This window comes from Hemitrygon akajei, chromosome 6 (assembly GCF_048418815.1).
Source record: "Hemitrygon akajei chromosome 6, sHemAka1.3, whole genome shotgun sequence".
Taxonomy (NCBI): domain Eukaryota; kingdom Metazoa; phylum Chordata; class Chondrichthyes; order Myliobatiformes; family Dasyatidae; genus Hemitrygon; species Hemitrygon akajei.
The window spans coordinates 47,917,159-47,937,866 of NC_133129.1; the positions used below are offsets into that span (position 1 = coordinate 47,917,159).

A 20,708-nucleotide genomic window follows, 5' to 3' on the forward strand; every position below is an offset into this window, starting at 1 on the left:
ATGACCTCATCCGGTCCCTTAATATCACCTCCCTGAACAAGAAGGCTCAGCAGCGCCTCTACTTCTAAAGAAGATTGGGGCATGCAAGGCTTCCACCCCCCATCTTAACTGCATTTTGCAGGAGCACCATTGAGAGCATCCTGACAATTTACACCTCCATCTGGTATGGGAGCAGTTGAGCATCAGGGCAGAAGTCCCTGCAAGGGACTGAGAACAGCTGAGAGGACATTAGGGGTCTCCCTACCATCCATTGGGGACATTTATCAGGAGTGTTGCAGATGCTCTACTCTAGTGTTGCAGATTGTCCACTCTACTAGTTACATCTTCAAAAAATTCTATAAGATTTGTCAGACATGATTTTCCTTTCACAAATCCATGCTGACTTTGTCCGATGATTTCACCTCTTTCCAAATGTGCTGTTACCACATCTTTGATAACCGACTCTAGCATTTTCCCCACCACCGATGTCAGACTAACCGGTCTATAATTCCCCGGTTTCTCTCTCCCTCCTTTTTTAAAAAATGGGGTTACATTAGCCACCCTCCAATCCTCAGGAACTAATCCAGAATCTAAGGAGTTTTGAATGGAATGCTCTGCCTCAGAAGGCAGTGGAGGCCAATTCTCTGGATGCTTTCAAGAAAGAGTTAGAGCTCTTAAAGATAGCGGAGTCAAGGGATATGGGGAGAAGGCAGGAACGGGGTACTGATTGTGGATGATCAGCCATGATCACATTGAATGGTGGTGCTGGCTAGGAGGGCCAAATGGCCTACTCCTGCACCTATTGTCTTCATTTTCAGTTTTACACCACAGACATCTATTGTGATCCAGATGATTTTGCAATCTGCTTCAGTAATGCTATATGGTTCTAGGCATGACTGCTCACCTTTGTCAGATCATTGCTTTAGCTAAAGCCATGTTATATAAAGGACTAAGGTTGAAATTGCTTTCTTTGTCCTCAATGAAATCCCTGACTTTTTACAATTTTAAAAATGATCATTAAGGACTCCCATCACCCAACACATGCCCTGTTCTCCTTGCTACCATCAGAAAAGAGGTACAGGAACTCAAAGGCACACACTCAACGATTCAGGAACAGCTTCTTCCCCTCTGCCATCTGATTTCTGAATGGACATTGAACCCATGAACACTACCCCACCGCTTTATTTTTGCACTAATTATTTAATTTAACTATATAGTATATACAAATATCCTTACTGAAATTCAGTTTTTCCCCTCTATTTTTATGTATTGCATTGTCTTGCTGCTGCAAAGACAACAAATTTCACAACATATGCTGGTGATTTTAAACCTGATTCTAATTCTGAACCTCACACATGCATCTTGACTGTTTAGTCCGTGGAGATCTGGATCATGTCATTCTCAGCACTCTAGCCTAGGATCATTCAAAGCTACTTGATCTGATCTCTGCTATCTCTGCTGCAAAAGGGAGCTCATTCAAAATCCACACCTGAGAAAAGATGATTTCATTACTTTGGCTTCAGCCCATAGGAATGGGCAAAGTGCCTTTGTCAGCATGGAAGGCTTCCCTGAATTGCAAGAGTTCAGAAAGTGCACACATATCCTAACAGAGACTACTCTAGCAAATTCTGAACTGGAGTGCTTGATTATAGTACCGTGGGTTCTATGTACAAAGAACAGTTTCCTCTGCTCACTATTCTTCATCAGGCTACACTGTCCAATATACCATAAAATTCATTGTTAAAACACGTACCACTTTGTAACAAGCCACTTACACTCTCCCACAAGGAGGTGTTGATAATGATAAGGTCATTATACACAAGGGTGCTGGTGTCCTGAAGGTTTATTAACTATCTTCCCTACTAATTTGGTTGAAAGCATAAATTCAATACAGTCAAGTTCAAAGTTACAGTACATCAAAGCTGTAATTAGAAAATCAATATTTACAGATTCAGTTTAATTGCTGATTTGATTGCTCAGTGAAATAGATGTAGCTGTTTTGCACTGGAATATCACCAGTAGACCTGCCTCCTTCAGCACAATAGTTGAGGAAAGTTCTGGTTCTGGCACATAACTTTTTTTTGAAATGACAACTGTGACATTTGGTGTCCTTAGTAGTTGTAATTACTCTTCATCAGGCATCTATCATCTGATGAACTACAAATTAACTTCTTTGAATGGAGTAAGTGATGTGTCCCAATAACCAGATGCCTGTTGTGACATTTTGTTTAAAGTCATCACCACATTCTCCTCCTGTTTTACTTGTTTGGAATACACTGTAGTAATAAGCACTGATTTAATCAAGTTCAAGTGCAGTTACTACCAAAAACTTCACAGCTGTCAATCCTACAGCTGTACAGACTCATACAGTATTGAAGCAGACCATTCAGTCCAACACAACCTTGCTGACTGAGATGTCTATCCTAGTTAGTTCCCCTTTCCTGCATTATTTCCTATACATGTACTCGCCCAATTTTTTTAGAACTTTGTAATTTTACCCACCTCCACTACTTCCTTTGGCAGTTCGGTCCATGTACCCATCATCCTCTGTGTGAAAACCTGCCCCTTGGGTTTTAAACTTCCCTACCCTGGGAACAAAGCCTCTCAAAGTCATGACAGGCCAATAAGGCTCTTGTGAAGCTGTATAGGCCAATCCCCTGTACACTGGATAGAACAGACTACAGAAACATTGATGAATTCCAAACATATCACTGACTTAGGACGATGGAGACAGGAGGTCATCAAAGGCCTATGCTCCACAGGGAACTAAGGGTCCAAGAAGAATGCCCTGGGAAAAGACTGTGATCATGTACTTGTAATACCTCTGTAATACTCTCACAATCACTGATGGCTTTTGTCTTTATCATTGTCCCCAAACTCCATCTGCATTGTTTATACAGAGGCAACTCTTCCAGTGAACTGCAGGATAAATTAATGAGAACTTCTAGGCACATTTGTGGTGTTGTAAAGGGCAAAATAATAGGGTCACTTGGGATGGATGAAATAAAATGTTCTTACTTCATGGTTGCTGCCAGGGTCCTGGAAAAATTTGTGTATGCCAGTAGTCAAATAAGAAAAATACTCCATTGACCTCAGTTTTACCTTGTTTCATCTCTTTCAATCTGTCTTTCACTATCTAAACTGCCCTTTCTATCAAGCTGTTTGAGCCATGAAACAATATGCACACATTAAACATTCTACTTATTTATTTACAAATGTAGACATCACTTGCAATAGTATTTATTACCTATTCATAATTTTCCCTGAATTGAGGAGACAGTTAAAAGTAAAAGGTTGAGAGGGGATCTTATAGAAACATACAAAATTTTGAAAGGGATAGATAAGATAGAAGTAGGAAAGTTGTTTCCATTGGTAGGTGAGACAAGAACTAGGGGACATTGCCTCAAGATTCAGGGGAGAAGATTTAGGACAGAGATGAGGAGAAATTGTTTTTCCCAGAGAGTGGTGAATCTGTGGAATTCTCTGCCCAGGGAAGCAGTTGAGGCTTCCTCTCTAAATATATTTAAGATACAGTTAGATAGATTTTTACATAGTAGGGGAATTAAGGGTTATGGGGAAAAGGCAGGTAGATGGAGCTGAGTTTATGGACAGATCAGGCATGATCTTATTGAATGGCAGGGGCAGACTCGATGGGCTGGATGGCCTACTCCTACTTCTTATGTTCTTATGTAAACCAAGTCGGTGGGTCTAGTGTCACATCTAGGCCAGACGGGGTGAGATAATGATTTTCTTTCACTGATTTCTGCCACATTTGGAAGTTTCATGGAAGCTGTGACTGAGATTAGCATTAAAAATATTGTTATTTAATTTACTTGGTTACCTACACACTGTGATGCAGCAACTCATGCGTTAGTGCAAGTGGTTAATGAGCCCTCAAAAGGCTTTCAGCAGTGTCAGGTTGGTCCTCAACATCAATTAATTGGAATCTTTCAATACCTAATTGAACACCAGTTATAAAGCAGCAAGAACATATATAGTTTTCCTCAATAGCCCTCCTGCTTCTCAGTATACTGAAGTACACCATCCAGGCTCCTCTTATGCTCACTAAGATATTGACTTGGTAGACTGACATCTGCTAAACTTTGGATCAAGACATCCATCATTGTTGGCAAATTGCCTGGTGTTGATGTAGTTCCAATAATGCATTGGAAAAGTCCAAACTGAATATGGAATTTTTGTCTAACTTGATTTGACTAATGGTTTGTTTATTAGATGATCACTTTACTGTACCTTGGCTTTTATTTTATTTGTTATCTAATAATCTTCACAGATCCTATTTTTTCCACCCAACTCCATCCAATTACAGCTGGATGTCACATGCACCACTGAACTATAGGGCAACAACTGCTGTTCAGGAGGCTTTAAACTAATGTGGCAGGGGATGGGAACAAGGGCAGAGAGACAGAGGGGTGTAAAATGAGGGTAGAAGCAAAAAGTAGTAAGGTGAAAAGTAAAAGTGGCAGGCAGGCAAATCTAGGGCAAAAATCAAAAAGGGCCACTTTTCAACATAATTGAATAAGGGCTAAGAGTGTTGTAAAAACAAGCCTGAAGGCTTTGTGTGTCAATGCAAGGAGCATTCGTAACAAGGTTGATGAATTGAATGTGCAGATAGTTATTAATGAATATGATATAGTTGGGATCACAGAGACATGGCTCCAGGGCGACCAAGGATGGGAGCTCAACATCCAGGGATATTCAATATTCAGGAGGGATAGACAGGAAAGAAAAGGAGGTGGGGTAGCGTTGCTGGTTAGAGAGGAGATTAACGCAATAGAAAGGAAGGACATTAGCCTTGAGGATGTGGAATCGATATGGGTAGAGCTGCATAACACTAAGGGGCAGAAAATGCTGCTGGGAGTTGTGTACAGGCCACCTAACAGTAGTAGTGAGGTTGGGGATGGCATTAAACAGGAAATTAGAAATGCGTGCAATAAAGGAACAGTAGTTATAATGGGTGACTTCAATCTACATATAGATTGGGTGAACCAAATTGGTAAGGGTGCTGAGGAAGAGGATTTCTTGGAATGTATGCGGGTTGGTTTTCTGAACCAACATGTTGAAGAACCAACTAGAGAGCAGGCCATTCTAGACTGGGTATTGAGCAATGAGGAAGGGTTAGTTAGCAATCTTGTCGTGTGAGGCCCCTTGGGTAAGAGTGACCATAATATGGTGGAATTCTTCATTAAGATGGAGAGTGACATAGTTAATTCAGAAACAAAGGCTCTGAACTTAAAGAAGGGTAACTTTGAAGGTATGAGACGTGAATTAGCTAAGATAGACTGGCAAATGATACTTAAAGGGTTGACGGTGGATATGCAATGGCAAACATTTAAAGATCGCAAGGATGAACTACAACAATTGTTCATCCCAGTTTGGCAAAAGAATAATCCGGGGAAGGTAGTGCCCCCTTGGCTGACAAGGGAAATTAGGGATAGTATCAAGTCCAAAGAAGAAACATATAAATTAGCAAAAAAAAAGCGGCACACCTGAGGACTGGGAGAAATTCAGAGACCAGCAGAGGAGGACAAAGGGCTTAATTAGGAAAGGGAAAAAAGATTATGAGAGAAAGCTGGCAGGGAACATAAAAACTGACTGTAAAAGCTTTTATAGATATGTGAAAAGAAAAAGATTGGTTAAGACAAATGTAGGGCCCTTACAGTCAGAAACAGGTGAATTGATCATGGGGAACAAGGACATGGCAGACCAATTGAATAACTATTTTGGTTCTGTCTTCACTAAGGAGGACATAAATAATCTTCCGGAAATAGTAGGAGACCGAGGGTCTAGTGAGATGGAGGAACTGAGGGAAATACATGTTAGTAGAGAAATGGTGTTAGTTAAATTAAAGGGATTAAAGGCAGATAAATCCCCAGGGCCAGATGGTCTGCATTCCAGAGTGCTTGAGGAAGTAGCCCAAGAAATAGTGGATGCATTAGTGTGTAGCGATGTGCTACACACAGCGCTGAAATAACGACACGCAGTCGGTAAGTCGTTTCGAGACTAGTTTATTCAAACTTCGCTGTGCTGGTATTTAAATCCCTAGCGCCCGCCCTCTCTGGGCGGAAATGACGTCGGAGGTGCATTACCAAAGTCTCCCCCCGCGCGCTGGCTATTTGTGAGCCGGTTCGCCTGCGCAGAAAGTGGGTCACCACATAACCACCCCCCCCCCCAGAACCGGCAATACACCCCCCAATGTCCACAGTTTGGATCAGCCTCTGTTTAGGAGGTCTGCCTCTGCGCCGCGGTGCCTGAACCTCGACCGGCTGCACCAAGTCCACATGGGCTGGTTTGAGTCGGTCCACTGTGAAAACCTCCTTTCTCCCCCCAATGTCCAGAACATACGTGGACCCGTTGTTGTTGATCACCCTGAACGGCCCCTCGTACAGCCGCTGTAGCGGTGCCCGGTGTCCGCCCCTTCGTACAAACACAAACTTACAGTTTTGCAGTTCTTTGGGTACATGGGTCGGGGTCTGTCTGTGCTGTGAAGTCGGTACAGGTGCCAGGTTGCTGAGCCTTTCGCGTAGTCTGTCCAGGACTGCTGCGGGTTCTTCCTCTTGCCCCCTTGGGGCTGGTATGAACTCTCCTGGGACGGCCAGGGGTGCGCTGTACACCAACTCGGCCGACAAGGCGTGTAGATCCTCTTTGGGCGTTGTGCGAATTCCAAGCAGGACCCAGGGAAGTCCGTCCACCCAGTTAGGTCCTCTCAGGCGGGCCATGAGAGCCGACTTCAAGTGATGGTGGAAGTGTTCCACCAGTCCGTTCGACTGTGGGTGGTAGGCAGTTGTGTGGTGCAGCTGCGTTCCCAACAGGCTAGCCACAGCCGACCACAGGCTGGAGGTGAACTGGGCGCCTCTGTCGGAGGTAATGTGGGCCGGTACCCTGAAGCGTGCTACCCAGGTTGCGATCAGTGCTCGGGCGCAGGAATCGACAGATATGTCAGTGAGCGGGACCGCCTCTGGCCACCTCGTGAACCGGTCTACCATAGTTAGGAGGTACCGCGCTCCTCGGGACACTGGTAGGGGGCCCACGATATCCACATGAATGTGGTCAAACCTCCGGTGGGTGGGTTCGAACTGCTGCGGCGGGGCTTTAGTGTGCCGCTGCACCTTGGCTGTTTGGCACTGTGCGCACGTTCTGGCCCATTCACTGACCTGCTTGCGAAGTCCGTGCGACGCGAACTTGCTGGAGACCAGCCGGACGGTTGTCCTGATAAATGGGTGCGCCAAACCGTGTATGGAGTCGAAAACCCGCCGCCTCCAGGCTGCCGGGACGATGGGGCGAGGTTGGCCGGTAGCCATGTCGCACAGGAGGGTCCTATCACCTAGGCCTACGAGAAAGTCCTGCAGCTGCAAACCCGAGACTGCGGTCCTGTAGCTGGGCATCTCATTGTCTGCCTGCTGCGCCTCCACCAGTGCTGCATAGTCCAGGGACAGGGCCTGGACAGCTGGTCTGGAGAGTGCGTCCGCCATGACGTTGTCCTTCCCCGAGACATGCTGGACGTCCGTCGTGTATTCGGAGATGTAGGACAGATGTTGCTGCTGGCGAGCCGACCAGGGATTGGACACCTTCGTGAACATGAAGGTCAACAGTTTGTGGTCCGTGAACGCGGTGAACGGCCTGCCTTCCAAGAAGTACCTGAAATGCTGGATTGCCAGATACAGTGCCAACAACTCCTGGTCGAAAGCACTGTACTTGAGTTCGGGTGGTCGTAGGTGCTTGCTGAAGAATGCCAAGGGTTGCCAGCGCCCCTCGATGAGCTGCTCCAGCACCCCACCGACTGCTGTGTCAGATGCGTTCACCGTGAGTGCGGTCGGAACGTCCGTTCTGGGGTGCACCAGCATCGCGGCATCTGCCAAGGCTTCCTTGGCTTTAACGAAAGCGGCCACAGCCTCCTCGTCCCAAGTAATGTCCTTGCCTTTACCCGACATCAGGGTGTACAAAGGGCGCATGATATGGGCTGCTGAGGGGAGGAAACGGTGGTAGAAGTTCACCATACCAACGAACTCCTGCAGGCCTTTGACCGTGTTGGGCCGGGCAAAGTGGCGGATTGCGTCTACCTTGGCGGGCAGAGGTGTTGCCCCGTCTTTGGTAATCCTGTGGCCCAGGAAGTCGATGGTATCGAGACCGAACTGGCATTTGGCCGGGTTGCTCGTGAGGCCGAAAACACTCAGGAGGGAGTAGAGCTGGTGGAGGTGGGACAGATGCTCCCGGCGACTACTGCTGGCAATAAGGATGTTATCCAAATAGATGAACGCAAAGTCCAGGTCACGTCCCACCGCATCCATTAGCTGCTGGAATGTCTGTGTGGCATTCTTCAGGCCGAACGGCATTAGGAGGAACTCGAACAGGCCGAATGGGGTGATGAGTGCTGTTTTGGGGATGTCTTCAGGATGAACCGGGATTTGATGGTATCCCCGGACGAGGTCTACTTTGGAAAATATTCTTGCCCCGTGCAGGTTTGCTGCAAAGTCCTATATGTGCGGCACGGGGTAGCGGTCTGGAGTGGTAGCCTCGTTCAGTCTGCGGTAGTCGCCGCATGGTCTCCAGCCCCCGGCTGCTTTGGGCACCACGTGCAGGGGGGAGGCCCATGGGCTGTCGGCCCTCCGTATGATCCCCAATTCCTCCATCCTCTTGAACTCCTCCTTCGCCAGGCGGAGCTTTTCCAGGGGGAGCCTTCGTGCGCGGGCGTGGAAGGGTGGTCCCTTGGTCGGGATGTGGTGCTGTACCCTGTGTCTGGGCATGGCTGCCGTGAACTGCGGTGCCAGAATCGATGGGAAGTCCACCAGGATTCTGGTGAATTCGTTGTCCGACAGCGTGATGGAGTCTAGGTGTGGGGCCGGCAACTTGGCTTCACCCAGGGAGAACGTCTGGAAAGTCTCGGCATGTACCATTCTTTTCCCTTGCAAGTCGACCAGCAGGCTATGAGCTCGCAAGAAGTCCGCCCCCAGGAGTGGTTGGGCCACGGCGGCCAGTGTGAAGTCCCACGTGAACCAGCTGGCACCGAACTGCAGCTGCACTGTGCGGGTGCCGTAGGTCCGTATCGTGCTGCCGTTTGCAGCCCACAGGGTGGGTCCTGGCTTCCTGTTGCGGGTGTTGTACCGCGTCGGGGGCAAGACGCTGATCTCCGCTCCGGTGTCGACCAAGAAGCGGCATCCCGACTGTTTGTCCCAGACGTAGCAGAAGCTGTCCTGGTGGCCAGCCGCCGTAGTCATTAGCGGCAGCTGGCCCTGGCCCTGGCCCTTGCAGGGTGGGCGACAACGGTGGGCTTTTGTGCACCACTGCTGGTGGTAGAAACACCACTGTTCACTGTCCTCCTCACTCCTGCCTCTGTGTTGTGTGCGCTCCCTTGCCGAGCCTGGTCTGGGACGCTGTTGGGCGTGTGGACTGGTAATCTGACCAACGGACATCACGCTCTCCCTCTTGGCTTTCCACAGCACGTCTGCTCGGGCCGCCACCTTCCGGGGGTCGCTGAAATCTGCATCGGCCAGCAGTAGATGTATGTCCTCAGGCAGTTGCTCCAGGAACGCTTGCTCGAACATGAGGCAGGGCTTGTGTCCATCGGCCAGGGCCAGCATCTCGTTCATCAATGCTGACAGCAGTCTGTCTCCCAAACCGTCCAGGTGAAGCAGGTGGGCACCCCGCTCACGCCGTGAGAAGCCAAAGGTCCCAATGAGCAGCGCTTTGAATGCTTCATATTTGCCTTCTTCCGGGGGCGACTGTATGAAATCCGCAACCTGGGTGGCCGTCTCCTGGTCAAGGGCGCTCACCATGTGATAGTAACGCGTGGAATCAGAGGATATCTGCTGAATCTGGAACTGGGCTTCTGCTTGGCTAAACCACACGCGCGGTCGCAGCGTCCAGAAAGTCGTCAGTTTGAGCGAAACTGTGTGAACAGATGAAGAGTCGGTCATCTTTGATCCAAATCCCGTTTGGACCGTCGGGGTCACCAATGTAGCGATGTGCTACACACAGCGCTGAAATAACGACACGCAGTCGGTAAGTCGTTTCGAGACTAGTTTATTCAAACTTCGGGGTGCTGGTATTTAAATCCCTAGCGCCCGCCCTCTCCGGGCGGAAATGATGTCGGAGGTGTATTACCAAAGTCTCCCCCCCCCCCCCCCTGCACGCTGTCTATTTGTGAGCCGCTTCGCCTGCGCAGAAAGTGGGTTGCCACAAGTGATAATTTTTCAAAACTCTTTAGATTCTGGATTAGTTCCTGAGGATTGGAGGGTGGCTAATGTAACCCCACTTTTTAAAAAAGGAGGGAGAGAAAAACCGGGGAATTATAGACTGGTTAGCCTGACATCGGTGGTGGGGAAAATGCTAGAATGAGTTATCAAAGATGTGATAACAGCACATTTGGAAAGCGGTGAAATCATTGGACAAAGTCAGCACGGATTTCTGAAAGGAAAATCATGTCTGACGAATCTTATAGAATTTTTTGAGGATGTAACTAGTAGAGTGGATAGGGGAGAACCAGTGAATATGGTATATTTGGATTTTCAAAAGGCTTTTGACAAGGTCCCACACAGGAGATTAGTGTGCAAACTTAAAGCACACGGTATTGGGGGTATGGTATTGATGTGGATAGAGAATTGGTTGGCAGACAGGAAGCAAAGAGTGGGAGTAAACAGGACCTTTTCAGAATGGCAGGCAGTGACTAGTGGGGTACCGCAAGGCTCAGTGCTGGGACCCCAGTTGTTTACAATATATATTAATGATTTAGAGGAGGGAATTAAATGCAGCATCTCCAAGTTTGTGGATGATACGAAGCTGGGCGGCAGTGTTAGCTGTGAGGAGGATACTAAGAGGATGCAGGGTGACTTGGATAGGTTAGGTGAGTGGGCAAATTCATGGCAGATGCAATTTAATGTGGATAAATGTGAGGTTATCCACTTTGATTGCAATAACAGGAAAACAGATTATTATCTGAACGGTGGCTGATTAGGAAAAGGGGAGATGCAATGAGACCTGGGTGTCATTGTACACCAGTCATTGAAGGTGGGCATGCAGGTACAGCAGGCGGTGAAAAAGGCAAATGGTATGTTGGCATTCATAGCAAGAGGATTCAAGTACAGGAGCAGGGAGGTTCTACTGCAGTTGTACAAGGCCTTGGTGGGACCGCACCTAGAATATTGTGTGCAGTTTTGGTCCCCTAATCTGAGGAAAGACATTCTTGCCATAGAGGGAGTATAGAGAAGGTTCACCAGATTGATTCCTGGGATGGCAGGACTTTCATATGAAGAAAGACTGGATCGACTAGGCTTATACTCACTGGAATTTAGAAGATTGAGGGGGGATCTTATTGAAACGTATAAAATTCTAAAGGGATTGGACAGGCTAGATGCAGGAAGATTGTTTCCGATGTTGGGGAAGTCTAGAACGAGGGGTCACAGTTTAAGGGTAAAGGGGAAGCCTTTTAGGACCGAGATGAGGAAAAACTTCTTCACACAGAGAGTGGTGAATCTGTGGAATTCTCTGCCACAGGAAACAGTTGAGGCCGGTTCATTGGCTATATTTAAGAGGAAGTTAGATATGGTCCTTGCGGCTAAAGGGGTCGGGGGTATGGAGAGAAAGCTGGTATAGGGTTCTGAGTTGGATGATCAGCTATGATCATACTGAATGGTGGTGCAGGCTCGAAGGGCCGAATGGCCTACTCCTGCACCTATTTTCTATGTTTCTATGTTTCTATAAATCCACAACTCTCTGGGTGAAAAAGTTTTTCCTGAACTCCGTTCTAAATCCACCACACTGCACACAGTTCTCTCTCACTTGGACAACAAAGACACTTATGCCAGAATCCTGTACATTGATTTCAGTTCAGCATTCAATACCATCATCCCACAGAGACTAGTGGAGAAACTGTCGCTGCTTGGCCTTAACACTGCCATGTGTCGCTGGATTCTGGATTTCTTGACAGAGAGACCACAGTCAGTCCGTGTTGGCAGGAACATCTCTGACTCCATCACACTGAACACTGGATCCCCACAAGGCTGTGTGCTTAGCCCATTGCTGTTTACACTGCTAACACATGACTGTGCAGCCAGATTCAAGGAAACCTGATCATTAAATTTGCTGATGATACCACAGTGGTGGGGCTCATCAGCAAAAATGATGAAACAATGTACAGGGAGGAGGTTAAACACCTAGAGAGCTGCTGCAGTGACAACAACTTGATGCTTAATGTCACCAAAACCAAGGAGATGATCATCGATTTCAGACAGTCTCAGCCTGAGCACACACTCCTCAGCATCAGCGGCTCCACAGTGGAGAGAGTGGAAAACATCAAGTTCCTTGGGGTGCAGAACTCGGACAATCTCACCTGGTCCAGGAACTCCACTGGGATTGTGAAACGAGCCTAGCAGAGATTGCACTTTTTGAGGAAGCTTAAACAAGCATCACTCCCCACTGACATCTTAACTACATTCTACAGAGGAGTGGTTGAGAGCGTGCTGACCTTTTGCATCACAACCTGGTACTCCAGCTGCAGTGCTGCCGACAAAAAAGCCTTGCAGAGGGTGGTTAGGGGAGCAGAGAAGGTTATTGGGGTCTCCCTACCTTCTGTCCAAGCCCTCTTTCAGAGTCGATGCCTCCAGAAGACACAGTACATCATTAAAGACCCCTAACACCGTCTCCGTGAACTGTTTGTTCTTCTGCCATCAGGTAAACGTTACAGGAGCATCAAAACTAAAACCACAAGGCTACTAAACAGCTTCCTCCCACAGGCAGTCAGACTGCTAAATAGCTGCTCTACCTGACTCTGCTTTGGACACTTTTAACTTGCACTGGACACTTATAACTTGTTTTTAACTGACATGTGGCTGTTGTGCTTTACTATTTATTGTTACGTTTATTATTTAGTGTTGCATTTGTTATGTTATGATTGCACTGCTCCTGGGAAACGCTGTCTCATTCTGCCCTGCAGAGCTGATGTATGGTTAGAATGACAATAAAGTTTTTGAATCTAGAATCTTGAATCTAAATGGCCTACCCCTTATTCTTAAACTGTGGCCTCTGGTTCTGGACTCCCCCAACATTGGGAACATGTTTCCTGCCTCTAGTGTGTCCAATCCCTTAATAATCTTAGATGTTTCAATCAGATCCCCTCACATCCTTCTAAATTCCAGTGTATACAAGCCCAGTCGCTCCAATCTTTCAACATATGACAGTCCCACCATCCCGGGAATTAACCTCGTGAGCCTACACTGCACTCCCTCAATAGCAAGAATGTCCTTCCTCAAATTTGGAGACCAAAACTGAACACAATACTCCAGGTGTGATCTCACTATGGCCCTGTACAACTGCAGAAGGACCTCTTTGCTCCTATACTCAACTCCCCTTGTTATGAAAGCCAACATGTCATTAGCTTTCTTCACTGCATGCTTACTTTTAGTGACTGATGTACAAGAACACTTAGATCTCGTTGTACTTCCCCTTTTCCTAACTTGACACCATTCAGATAGTGAAGCTGCTGGGTGAAGCTGGATACAGGGTCAGCTTTATCCATAATTTCAGAGGCTGACTACAATTGACTATTTTCTAAGCTACCATTAGAAAAGACCTTGGTGATGCTAAAGACCTACACAGGTGAAAATGCGTGTCTCAAAGGCAAACTGAAAGTGAATGTGACGTACGGAGGCAAAACACAGCAGTTAGAGCTTTATGTGTTGAAAAGTGGAGGGGCAGCACTTTTTGGATGAGAAGGGTTGAGAAAAATTCAACTGGACTGGCACACAATCAAAGCTCTCAGTGTGACATCAACAGGCAACGGCAGCCCAAATGGCAGCACTAACCAGAGGCTGTCACAGCTGCTTAATGCTAATGAGAAGGTGTTTGAGAAAGGTACTGTATTGGTAAACTCAATGGCATGCAGGCCAGAATTGACCTGCATGAAGCAGCAGCTTTACGTCCTACATCCTAAAGTGGAGTGATTGAGCCATGCCCATTGTCCCAGTGGTCAAGAAAAGGAAGGCCAGAGCTTTTTGCATATCCAGGGTCTTCAAAGTGAGCATCAACCCTGTGCTGTGTACTGTGCAGTATCCTCTGTCATGATTAGAAGACATTTTTGCATCTTGGGCAGGCAGAGAGGTTTTCAAGGATTGACTTGTCACAAGCCTATCTGCAAATGGAGATTGAGGAGTCAAGCAGGAAGTTCCTCACAATTAACACTCACAAGGGACTATTCCAGTATAATCATGCAATCTTTAGGGTCACAGTAACTCCAGCAATTTGACAAAGAGCAATGGACCAAGTGTTCCAAGATATCCCAGGTACACAATGTTACCTTGATGACAGCATTATGTTTGGCAAGAATGATGAAGTGCACCTCCAGAACCTTGGTAAAGTGCTTATCAGGCTGAGTGAGTATGGTCTGTGCTCAAAGAGGGACAACTGTGTGAGTTTTTCAAGAATGAACCGCATATTGTGGTCATGTTGTTGACAAACATGGCTTACATAATTCAAATGAGAAAATTGAAGCAGTGCTGCAGGCACCTAAACCAGAAAATGTGTCACAACTCAGGTCATACTTGGGTTTGTAAACTACACCACCAGTTTCTCCCAAACATTGCTACTGTGCTGCACCTATTGAATGCACTGTTACAGACAGCAGCAAAGTGGGAATGGTCAGAAAGATGTGAAAAAGTATTAAGGGAAACAAAGAGAATAATAACATCATATGAAATACTCACCCATTATGATCCATCTCTGTCCATCATACTGGCATGTGATGCATCCCCTTATGGCACTGATGTCGTTTTGTCACACACTATGAAAGATGGATCTGAACATCCAATTGCATTTGCTTCATGATCACTGATGAGCGCAGAACGCAACTACGCACAGATCATTGTAGAGGCCCTTAGTGTAGTATGGTGAGTAAAGATGTTCCACCACTACCTTTACAGACAAAAGGTTACTCTAGGTACAGACCACCAGCCCTTTGTGACCTTTTTCAATCCCAGGAAGGGAATCCCAGTGATGTCTACTATCTGGCTGCAACATCAGCACTTTTCCTAGGAGCCCCCTTCTAATGTCATAGAGTTCAAGGGTACAGCAATGCTGATGGCTTGTCATGTCTTCCATTGTTGGCATCTGAAGAAGAAAAGTCTTCATTCTGTGACCCAGCAGGTGTTCCACACTACATTGGTGGATCAGCTGCCGGTTACAAATTCTGAAATACAAAGTGAAACAAGGAATGACCCAACAAGGCTATGACATCACCATGCAAGGATGGCCATCTCATGGTAATCCTATGTTTCTAGAGTTCTCAGTTAGATGAGACCTACTGTCTAAGAACCGTGATGTGTGGACCTTGTGTTGTGGGTCCCACTAAGCTGCACAACAAAAGGCCACCTGGGCACAGTCAAGATGAAGAGCTTCGTGTGGAGCTACGTATGGTGGTCAGGGATAGATAGACAGATTGAAAGCTTGACCAGAAGCTGTTTAGGATGCCACCAAGTTCAAAACACACCCCCACAGGCACCATTACACCTATGGGAGTGGCCCTCTTCACTATGGCAAAGAGCACATATTGACTTTGCTGGGCCATTCGTGCATTCCATGCTGTGGATGCTCAGCTGAAATGGCCTGAAGTCATACCAATGAAGTCAACCACATCAGAAAAGACTGGTTCCGCTCTGAGGACTACCTTCACCAGAAATGGCTTACCTGAACAAACTGTGAGTGACAACGGGCCACAATACATACCAGAAGAGTTCAGACTATTCATGAAGAAAAACTGCATCAAACATTTCAAGTCAGCACCTCACCACCCAGCAACAAATGGGTTAGCTGAAAGGTTTATCCAAACCTTCAAGAAGCGATGGACAAGGACGACATTTCTCTATAGCACAAAGTGGACAACTTCCTCTTTGTGTATCAGAACTCTGTTCGTGCAACAATATATCAAACACCTCCAATGCTGTTCATGAGCAGGAATATGAGATCTCGTATAGACCTCCTGAAACCAGATCTCCGGGGGGAAGTGTAGGATAAACAGTTCTGGCACAGGCCAAATAAATTAGTGAAGAGCTTTGAGGTTGGGCAGGAAGTCCTAGTGCATGAGTACTGGGTAAACAAGTGGACACCCAGTAGGATAGCTACAAGAACTGGACCACTGATGTACACAGTGGATGTTGGAGATCAGACATAGAGGCGTCATGTGGACAAGATACTGGATGCTCAGCTGAAGAATACAGCCGAGTCGACTGCATCCAACAAGGTGGACACATTACAGTCACCAGACTTGCCTCTCAGTGATGATTATGTCACTGACAGCAATGTGACACCGGTAACAGAAAAAGTTGTCTTTGACAAGGCACCGGCCAAACCTGATGCCACTGCACAAGTCCAGAAGTGCTATCCTGAAAGAAAAAGAGCACACCCAAAAGACTGAATCTCTAGTACAGTGAAGTTAGTTATGGACTGTTATTGTGAAAGCATGTTTATTTGGATATGGTCTGTTAAAGGGAAATGGAATGTTTTGCAGACAGGAGCTGATACAGTTTTATGTTACATTATTTTAAAGGAGAGGAAGTGTAAAGTATGGATCTATTTCTTTCAGAACAATGACTCACCTTAGCACCAATTATTGACTGATAACTTACGCATGCACATTGATTTGTTGCTCTCTCTGCAAAGTGAATATACCAATTAACTTCTCCTCTGAGTGCTTGCCTTTACTTATTTGATATCTAGTTGTACACAACAAATGATATAAATAAAAACTTTAATTTTTCAGTTCAATTAAGTAGATGAATCTTGTATATTGCTTTACTGTCAGTATCATTCAAAGGAGTTTTACACCAGAAAGAACTTATCAGTAAATTGAAAATCCTTCCAAAATGAGGAGACAAACCCAAAAAGCTGTGTAATCTTGTTGTGATTTGGACTGACCCACTTGTCAATAAGACCTTGCTGATACAGTTGAATTTTTGTGAACAAATTTCTGACCTTCGCTGTTTGTCCTATAGTTACACTTCTGTTTCTTGTTATTATTCTGCCAACTTTCCTAACAGTTTAGCTATATTTTAAATTGCATGTCTATGAAATATCTGACTTTTATACATAAATATAAAATTTGTACCAATTGCAATGGATATTTTACAAGAGTAACAGGCTCTTTGCTTATGGGATTCCTAACAGGCACTTTACATGTGACATTTATAGAGATTGATTTATTAGAATTTAGAAACAAAATAGATAGCTGCCCTTTTAGATCAGTGGTCTGGGTTAGAGCTCAACTTGAATAAAATTATTCAAGTCTCTTTACCATTGAAATAAATTCAACCAAGATTCCAGAGAGGCGCCCAAAGCTACCCATAAATTTAACGTTAATGGAATTAAATTGCTACTCATACAAAAGACTGAAAAATAGCGGGTGTATTAAGGGAAGTGCAAATGTCACTAACACAGTAAGAGCTGGTTGAGGTTATGGAGTGCTCTTGGGAAAGTGTAAATAGAGATGTTCGTGAATGTAAATAATAGAAAATTGTTCCTGCACAGCTCTTCACGTCAAAAAAATACAACAGAGAAGTTATTTTTGTCCTCATCAAAAAGTACACTACAATAAGTTAGAATTGAGATACTGATTCTTTGCTGTACAAATCTTTAACACCATTTGATATATATTTGCATGCCTATTAAAACAAAACTGGAACTTCCAACTTATAGAGATAAATTTTTGAATGGCTCTGTTACAAACTCAGGAAAGGGGAGTGACCTACATAATTGCCCCATCCATTCATATAATTCACATTTATTAGGATGCAGAGAAAATTTACAAGGATGCTGCCAGGACTTGTGGAGCTGAATTATAGGGAAAGATTAAATAGATTAGTACTTTATTTCCTAGAGTTTAGGAGAATGAGAGGAGATTTGATAGAGATATGCAAAATTATGAGGGGCATAGATAGGGTAAATGCAAGCAGACTTTTTCCACTGAGACTAGAACAAGAGGTCATACATTAAGGGTGAACAGTGAAATATTTAAGGGGAACATGAGGGTGGTGAGAATGTGGAACGAGTTGCTAGCGGAAGTGGTGGATGCAGGTTTGATTTCAACATTGAAGAGCAATTTGGATAGATACATGCTTGGGAGGGGTATGGAGGGCTATTTTCCAGGTGCAGATCGACAGGACTAGGAGGAGTAATAGTTCGGCACTGATTAATGGGCTAAAGGGGCTGTTTCTGTGCTGTATTGTTCTGTAACTCTATAGATACTTGCATTGCACCTCTAATGATAAAAGAAGCAGACGTGGCAGCACAAGTTAGCCTCGGCTCAGCAGAAGAAAGAAATCAAAATCAGAGAGCTCCAGAATAAAATGTAGTGTGGTCTATTAATTATACTATGATCTGAGTAAGTGATGCTGATGAGGATGTGAGACAGAATGTGAGAGCATGTGAATAATGGATGGGGAATGGGACTGATGGCATAACTCTAAGAGCTGCCATAGACTCAATCGGTTTTAATGGATTCCTTCTTTGTCACAGGGTAACATGAGAATGATGGAATGGATAGCTTTGTTGCCAAGTTTGCTGATGATACGAAGATTGGTGGAGGGACAGGTAATGTTGAGGAAAAATTACCTGAAACAAGAAGGACTTAGACAGATTAGGAGAATGGGCAAGAAAGGGGCAAATTAAATACAATGTTGGAAAATGCATGGTCATGCACTTTGGTAGTAGAAATAAATGTGTGGACTATTTTCTAAAACGGGGAGAAAATCCAAAAATCTGAGATACAAAGGGATTTGGGAGTCCTTGCGCAGAACACCCTGAAGGTTAACTTGCGGGTTGAGTCGGTGGTGAGGAAGGCAAATGCCATGTCAGCATTCATTTCAGGAGGTCTAGAATACAAGAGCAGGGATGTGATGCTGAGGCTTTATAAGGCATTGGTGGTGCCTCACCTTGAGTATTGTGAACAGTTTTGGGCCCCTCATCTTAGAAAAGATGTTCTGGCATTGCAGAGGGCCCACAGGAGGTTCACAAGGATGATTCCAGAGATGAAAGGGTTATCATATAAAGAACATTTGATGGCTCTGGGTCTATACTCACTGGAATTCAGAAGGATGGGGGGGGGGGGGATCTCATTGAAACCTTTCGAATATTGAAAGGCCTAGACAGAGTAAATGTGGAAAGGATGTTTCCCAAGATGAGAGAGTCTAGGACAAGAGGGCACAGCCTCAGGATAGAGGGGCGCCCATTAAAAACAGAGATGTGGAGAAAATTCTTTAGCCAAAGGGTGGTGAATTTTGGAATTTGTTGCCACGTGCAGCTGTGGAGGCCAGGTCGTTGGGTGTCTTTAAGGCAGAGATTGATCGGTTCTTGATTGGACATGGCATCAAAGGTTACATGGAGAAGGCCGGGAATTGGGGTTGAGGAGGAGAAGAAAAAGGGATCAGCCATGATTGAATGGCAGAGCAGACTCAATGGCCAGATGGCCTAACTATGCTCCTATGTCTTATGGTCTTAATTCAATCTCTCTCCTTATTCCCATTCTATACAAGATGAACATACCATAGTTAGAAACTGACTATTAAGAAATCTTTTTCAGCACTATGCACTCCAAAATCGATTTTATCTTAAATATTCAAGATTGTTTTAAATTGTGGCAGTTCCAAAATTGGACTAAGCACTTTCTGTTGCAATTCACATTAACAATGCTAATGTTTTCTGCCATCAGACTTGTACCTGATGATGTTAATCACTATGTTATGTCTTTTTAACCTTTCTCAATGGGAACCACTATCATTGCAGGAGGATAAGAGTTTTATTCACTTAGTTACAATTTAAAGTGACAATCAGCTGACATTCACAAGGTCACCAAGAGCTGACCACAGACTGAAGATGCAGTGTATCTTCATGTGTCTGCAGAATGCTTACAAACGAGTAGGATGTGCTTACCCCAGCATGCAGCTCATTCACTGGTTGCCTGGTGTTTATACCACAAGCACCACTTTATAACTGGAACTCAGGAAGTGTAGTAGACCACAGGAATGCCTATCGGCTCAAGTCCTATTTTAAAGAATCACTGGAGATGCAAAATCATACCTAGGCACTAAAATATTTACAGCCTTGGGTTTTCAAGGACTGTAATTAATAAAATGCTTTACATTCTGCGGGATGAGCTTCAGGTACATCTCTAGGCCTGGACTTCTCTCTCTGTGGATGGGCAGGTGATAGTAACTTTTAATTTAGTGGATTACAGATCATTCTAGGTGGCTGTTGCTGACCTCTGGCATGTATCTGTTTGACAGAAGAATGACTCAGTGTACTTTGATTTTAGTGAGGACTAGGTGGCATCTTAGGCGTTACGATTTCCCAAAATTGACTGATTTTCAAAGTGAAGTCTACTGTACCTGCAGTCATATTATCAAGAAAGCTACCTTGAAAAATAAGATCACTTCATGAATGAATGGGTTTCTACTCTCCAATCCCACTCCTAAAAGGGACAATTCAAGTCAACTGCTGCCAAGCTTTGTTGTGAAAATCAAAACCTTGGAGATGCTGTGAGTGTGAAACCTCCATCAATCTGGAATATTAACTGCAGTTCTCTCTTTGCACAGCTGCCACCTGATTGATTTGCTGTTTCCAAAATTTTCTACTTTCCTCTAAGCTCTTCTTGTGCTCTTCCCATCCACCTCCAACAATTTCACTTGCTCATTGCCCTGAAAAAAAAAAGGCTTCTCCTCATGGCTTATAAAGCA

General features: G+C 45.2%; 1 long non-coding RNA gene across 4 annotated transcripts in view; it reads right to left on the reverse strand.

Annotated features, from left to right (window-relative positions):
* The window catches only part of LOC140729054 (uncharacterized), a 140,927-nt gene that overhangs the window by 71,785 nt on the left and 48,434 nt on the right, over positions 1-20,708 (reverse strand). The window lies entirely within an intron of this gene.